Below are 7,230 nucleotides of genomic sequence, written 5' to 3' on the forward strand. Positions count from 1 at the left end.
CCCCCCGCTGATCCCTCCCTCGGTCTCTCTCTCTACACAGCGTGACCCCCCCCCGCTGTCCCTCTCTCTCTCTCACACAGTCGTGACCCCCCCCCGCTGTCCTCTCTCTCTCTCACACAGTGTGACCCCCCCCCGCTGTCTCTCTCTCTCACACAGCGTGACCACCCCCGCTGTCCTCTCTCTCACACAGCGTGACCCCCCCCGCTGTCTCTCTCTCTCACACAGCGTGACCCCCCCGCTGTCTCTCTCTCACACAGCGTGACCCCCCCCGCTGTCTCTCTCTCACACAGCGTGACCCCCCCGCTGTCTCTCTCTCACACAGCGTGACCCCCCCCGCTGTCGCTGTCTCTCTCTCACACAGCGTGACCCCCCCTCCGCTGTCTCTCTCTCTCTCTCTCTCTCACACACAGCGTGACCCCCCCCCGCTGTCGCTGGTCTCCTCTCTCACACAGCGTGACCCCCCCCCGCTGTCTCTCATCTCTCTCTCTCTCTCACACACAGCGTGACCCCCCCCGCTGTCCCTCTCTCTCTCTCACACCAGTCGTGACCCCCCCCCGCGTAGTCACTCTCTCTCTCTCACACAGCGTGGACACCCCCCGCTGTCCCCCTCTCTCTCAACACAGCGTGACAACCCCCCCCGCTGTCACTCTCTTCTCTCTCTGTCACACAGCGTGACCCCCCCCCGCTGTCCCTCTCTCTCTCTCACACCAGCGTGACCCCCCCCGCTGTCACTCTCTCTCTCTCACACAGCGTGACACCCCCCCGCTGTCCCCCTCTCTCTCACACAGCGTGACCCCCCCCCGCTGTCACTCTCTCTCTCTGTCACACAGCAGTTACCCCCCCCGCTGTCCCTCTCTCTCTCTCACACAGCGTGAACCCCCCCCGCTGTCACTTCTCCTCATCTCTCACAGCGACAGCTTGACCCCCCCCGCTGTCCACTCTCTACTCTCTCTCTGTCACACAGCGTGACCCCCCCGCTGTCCCTCTCTCTCTCTCTCACACACGCGTGACCCCCCCCCGCTGTCACTCTCTCTCTCACACAGCGTGACCCCCCCCCCGCTGTCACTCTCTCTCTCACACAGCGTGACCCCCCCCGCTGTCACTCTCTCTCTCTCACACTGTGACCCCCCCCCGCTGTCACTCTCTCTCTCTCTCTCACACAGCTTGACCCCCCCGCTGTCTCTCTCTCTCACACAGCTTGACCCTCCCCCGCTGTCTCTCTCTCTCACACACAGCGAGACCCCCCCCCGCGCGTCTCTCTCTCTCACACAGCGTGACCACCCCCGCTGTCCTCTCTACTCGTCACACAGCGTGACCCCCCCCGCTGTCTCTCTCTCACACAGCGTGACCCCCCCCGCTGTCTCTCTCTCACACAGCGTGACCCCCCCGCTGTCTCTCTCTCACACAGCGTGACCCCCCCCGCTGTCTCTCTCTCACACAGCGTGACCCCCCCCGCTGTCGCTGTCTCTCTCTCACACAGCGTGACCCCCCCCCGCTGTCTCTTCTCTCTCTCTCTCTCTCACACAGCGTGACCCCCCCGCTGTCTCTCTCTCTCTCTCTCTCTCTCACACAGCGTGACCCCCCCCGCTGTCTCTCTCTCTCACACAGCGTGACCCCCCCCGCTGTGTCTCTCTCTCTCTCACACAGCGTGACCCCCCCGCTGTGTCTCTCTCTCTCCACACAGCGTGACCCCCCCCGCTGGTCTCTCTCTCTCTCTCACACAGCGTGACCCCCCCCGCTGTCTCTCTCTCTCACTCACACAGCGTGACCCCCCCCCGCTGTCTCTCTCTCTCACTCACACAGCGTGACCCCCCCCGCTGTCTCTCTCTCTCACTCACACAGCGTGACCCCCCCCGCTGTCTCTCTCTGCTCTCTCACTCACACAGCGTGACCCCCCCCGCTGTCCCTCTCTCACTCACACAGCGTGACCCCCCCCGCTTGTCTCTCTCTCTCACACAGCGTAGACCCCCCCCGCTTCTCTCTCTCTCACAACAGCGTGAACCCCCCCCGCTGTCTCTCTCTCTCACACAGCGTGACCCCCCCCGCTGTCTCTCTCTCATCACACAGCGTGACCCCCCCCGCTGTCTCTCTCTCACACAGCGTGACCCCCCCGCTGTCTCTCTCTCTCACACACCGTTGACCCCCCCCCCGCTGTCTCTCTCTCTCACACAGCGTGACCCCCCCCGCTGTCTCTCTCTCTCACACAGCGTGACCCCCCCGCAGTCTCTCCTCTCACACAGCGTGACCCCCCCGCTGTCTCTCTCTCTCACACAGCGTGACCCCCCCCGCTGTCTCTCTCTCTCCACACAGCGTGACCCCCCCCGCTGTCTCTCTCTCTCACACAGCGTGACCCCCCCGCTGTCCTCTCTCTCTCACACAGCGTGACCCCCCCCGCTGTCTCTCTCTCTCACACAGCGTGACCCCCCCCGCTGTCTCTCTCTCTCACACAGCGTGACCCCCCCCGCTGTCTCTCTCTCTCACACAGCGTGACCCCCCCGCTGTCTCTCTCTCTCACACATCGTGACCCCCCCCCGCTGTCTCTCTCTCTCACACAGCGTGACCCCCCCCGCTGTCTCTCTCTCTCACACAGCGTGACCCCCCCGCTGTCTCTCTCTCTCACACAGCGTGACCCCCCCCCGCTGTCTCTCTCTCTCACACAGCGTGACCCCCCCCGCTGTCCTCTCTCTCTCACACAGCGTGACCCCCCCCGCTGTCTCTCTCTCTCACACAGCGTGACCCCCCCCCGCTGTCCCTCTCTCTCTCACACAGCGTGACCCCCCCCGCTGTCCTCTCTCTCCTCTCACACAGCGTGACCCCCCCCGCTGTCCCTCTCTCTCTCTCACACAGCGTGACCCCCCCCCGCTGTCCCTCTCTCTCATCTCACACAGCGTGACCCCCCCGCTGTCCTCTCTCTCTCTCTGTCACACAGCGTGACCCCCCCCCCGCTGTCGCTCTCTCTCTCTCACACAGCGTGACCCCCCCGCTGTCACTCTCTCTCTCTCACACAGCGTGACCCCCCCCGCTGTCACTCTCTCTCTCTGTCACACAGCGTGACCCCCCCGCTGTCCCTCTCTCTCTCTCACACAGCGTGACCCCCCCCCGCTGTCACTCTCTCTCTCACACAGCGTGACCCCCCCCCGCTGTCACTCTCTCTCTCTCTGTCACACAGCGAGACCCCCCCCGCTGTCTCTCTCTCTGTCTCTCTCACACAGCGTGACCCCCCCCCGCTGTCACTCTCTCTCTCTCTGTCACACAGCGAGACCCCCCCCGGCTGTCTCTCTCTCTGTCTCATCTCACACAGCTTGACCCCCCCCGCTGTCCCCTCTCTCTCACACAGCGTGACCCCCCCCGCTGTCCCTCTCTCTCTCTCACACAGCGTGACCCCCCCCCGCTGTCACTCTCTCTCTCTGTCACACAGCGAGACCCCCCCCCGCTGTCTCTCTCTCTGTCTCTCTCACACAGCTTGACCCCCCCCGCTGTCCCCCTCTCTCTCCACAGCGTGACCCCCCCCGCTGTCCCTCTCTCTCTCTCACACAGCGTGACCCCCCCCCGCTGTCCCTCTCTCTCTCTCACACAGCGTGACCCCCCCCGCTGTCCCTCTCTCTCTCTCTGTCACACAGCGTGACCCCCCCCCCGCTGTCGCTCTCTCTCTCTCACACAGCGTGACCCCCCCCGCTGTCGCTCTCTCTCTCTCACACAGCGTGACCCCCCCCGCTGTCACTCTCTCTCTCTGTCACACAGCGTGACCCCCCCCCGCTGTCCTCTCTCTCTCTCACACAGCGTGACCCCCCCCCGCTGTCACTCTCTCTCTCACACAGCGTGACCCCCCCCGCTGTCACTCTCTCTCTCTCTGTCACACAGCGAGACCCCCCCCGCTGTCTCTCTCTCTGTCTCTCTCACACAGCGTGACCCCCCCCCGCTGTCACTCTCTCTCTCTCTGTCACACAGCGAGACCCCCCCCCGCTGTCTCTCTCTCTGTCTCTCTCACACAGCTTGACCCCCCCCGCTGTCCCCCACTCTCACACAGCGTGACCCCCCCCCGCTGTCACTCTCTCTCTCTCTCTCTCACAGCGTGACCCCCCCCCGCTGTCCCTCTCTCTCTCTCTGTCACACAGCGTGACCCCCCCCCCGCTGTCCTCTCTCTCTCTCTCTCACCACAGCGTGACCCCCCCCCGCTGTCCCTCTCTCTCTCTCTCTCACAGCGTGACCCCCCCCCGCTGTCCCTCTCTCTCTCTCTGTCACACAGCGTGACCCCCCCCCCGCTGTCCCTCTCTCTCTCTCTCTCACACAGCGTGACCCCCCCCCCGCTGTCACTCTCTCTCTCTCTCTCTCTCACAGCGTGACCCCCCCCCCGCTGTCCCCTCTCTCTCTCTCTGTCACACAGCGTGACCCCCCCCCCGCTGTCCCTCTCTCTCTCTCACACAGCGTGACCCCCCCCCCCGCTGTCACTCTCTCTCTCTCTACACAGCGTGACCCCCCCCCGCTGTCACTCTCTCTCTCACACAGCGTGACCCCCCCCCCGCTGTCTCTCTCTTCTCACACAGCGTGACCCCCCCCCCGCTGTCTCTCTCTCTCACACAGCGTGACCCCCCCCCGCTGTCTCTCTCTCTCACACCAGCGTGACCCCCCCCGCTGTCTCTCTCTCTCACACAGCGTGACCCCCCCCGCTGTCTCTCTCTCTCTCACACAGCGTGACCCCCCCCGCTGTCTCTCTCTCTCACACAGCGTGACCCCCCCCGCTGTCTCTCTCTCTCACACAGCGTGACCCCCCCCGCTGTCTCTCTCTCTCACACAGCGTGACCCCCCCCGCTGTCTCTCCTCTCTCACACAGCGTGACCCCCCCCCGCTGTCTCTCTCTCTCACACAGCGTGACCCCCCCCGCTGTCTCTCTCTCTCACACAGCGTGACCCCCCCCGCTGTCTCTCTCTCTCACACAGCGTGACCCCCCCCGCTGTCTCTCTCTCTCACACAGCGTGACCCCCCCCGCTGTCTCTCTCTCTCACACAGCGTGACCCCCCCCGCTGCTCTCTCTCTCACACAGCGTGACCCCCCCCGCTGTCTCTCTCTCTCACACAGCGTGACCCCCCCCGCTGTCTCTCTCTCTCACACAGCGTGACCCCCCCCCGCTGTCTCTCTCTCTCACACAGCGTGACCCCCCCCGCTGTCTCTCTCTCTCACACAGCGTGACCCCCCCCCGCTGTCTCTCTCTCTCACACAGCGTGACCCCCCCCGCTGTCTCTCTCTCTCACACAGCGTGACCCCCCCCGCTGTCCTCTCTCTCTCACACAGCGTGACCCCCCCCGCTGTCTCTCTCTCTCACACAGCGTGACCCCCCCCGCTGTCTCTCTCTCTCACCACAGCGTGACCCCCCCCCGCTGTCTCTCTCTCTCACACAGCGTGACCCCCCCGCTGTCTCTCTCTCTCACACAGCGTGACCCCCCCCCGCTGTCTCTCTCTCTCACACAGCGTGACCCCCCCGCTGTCTCTCTCTCTCACCACAGCGTGACCCCCCCCGCTGTCTCTCTCTCTCACACAGCGTGACCCCCCCCGCTGTCTCTCTCTCTCACACAGCGTGACCCCCCCGCTGTCTCTCTCTCTCACACAGCGTGACCCCCCCCGCTGTCTCTCTCTCTCACACAGCGTGACCCCCCCGCTGTCTCTCTCTCTCACACAGCGTGACCCCCCCCGCTGTCTCTCTCTCTCACACAGCGTGACCCCCCCCGCTGTCTCTCTCTCTCACACAGCGTGACCCCCCGCTGTCTCTCTCTCTCACACAGCGTGACCCCCCCCGCTGTCTCTCTCTCTCACACAGCGTGACCCCCCCCGCTGTCTCTCTCTCTCACACAGCGTGACCCCCCCCGCTGTCTCTCTCTCTCAACACAGCGTGACCCCCCCCGCTGTCCTCTCTCTCTCACACAGCGTGACCCCCCCCGCTGTCTCTCTCTCTCACACATCGTGACCCCCCCCGCTGTCTCTCTCTCTCACACAGCGTGACCCCCCCCGCTGTCTCTCTCTCTCACACAGCGTGACCCCCCCCGCTGTCTCTCTCTCTCACACAGCGTGACCCCCCCCGCTGTCTCTCTCTCTCACACAGCGTGACCCCCCCGCTGTCTCTCTCTCTCACACAGCGTGACCCCCCCCCGCTGTCCCTCTCTCTCTCTCACACAGCGTGACCCCCCCCCGCTGTCCCTCTCTCTCTCTCACACAGCGTGACCCCCCCCCGCTGTCCCTCTCTCTCTCTCACACAGCGTGACCCCCCCCCGCTGTCCCTCTCTCTCTCACACAGCGTGACCCCCCCCCGCTGTCCCTCTCTCTCTCACACAGCGTGACCCCCCCCCGCTGTCCCTCTCTCTCTCTCACACAGCGTGACCCCCCCCCCGCTGTCCCTCTCTCTCTCTCACACAGCGTGACCCCCCCCGCTGTCCCTCTCTCTCTCTCTGTCATCACAGCGTGACCCCCCCCCCGCTGTCGCTCTCTCTCTCTCACAAAGCGTGACCCCCCCGCTGTCACTCTCTCTCTCTCACACAGCGTGACCCCCCCCGCTGTCACTCTCTCTCTCTGTCACACAGCGTGACCCCCCCCGCTGTCCCTCTCTCTCTCTCACACAGCGTGACCCCCCCCCGCTGTCACTCTCTCTCTCACACAGCGTGACCCCCCCCGCTGTCACTCTCTCTCTCTCTGTCACACAGCGAGACCCCCCCCGCTGTCTCTCTCTCTGTCTCTCTCACACAGCGTGACCCCCCCCCGCTGTCACTCTCTCTCTCTCTGTCACACAGCGAGACCCCCCCCCGCTGTCTCTCTCTCTGTCTCTCTCACACAGCTTGACCCCCCCCGCTGTCCCCCTCTCTCTCACACAGCGTGACCCCCCCCCGCTGTCCCTCTCTCTCTCTCACACAGCGTGACCCCCCCCCGCTGTCCCTCTCTCTCTCTCACACAGCGTGACCCCCCCCCGCTGTCCCTCTCTCTCTCTCTGTCACACAGCGCGACCCCCCCCCCGCTGTCGCTCTCTCTCTCTCACACAGCGTGACCCCCCCCGCTGTCACTCTCTCTCTCTCACACAGCGTGACCCCCCCCGCTGTCACTCTCTCTCTCTGTCACACAGCGTGACCCCCCCCGGCTGTCCCTCTCTCTCTCTCACACAGCGTGACCCCCCCCCGCTGTCACTCTCTCTCTCACACAGCGTGACCCCCCCCCGCTGTCACTCTCTCTCTCTCTGTCACACAGCGAGAC

Source organism: Stegostoma tigrinum, chromosome 41, assembly GCF_030684315.1.
Source record: "Stegostoma tigrinum isolate sSteTig4 chromosome 41, sSteTig4.hap1, whole genome shotgun sequence".
Classification (NCBI taxonomy): Eukaryota; Metazoa; Chordata; class Chondrichthyes; order Orectolobiformes; family Stegostomatidae; genus Stegostoma; species Stegostoma tigrinum.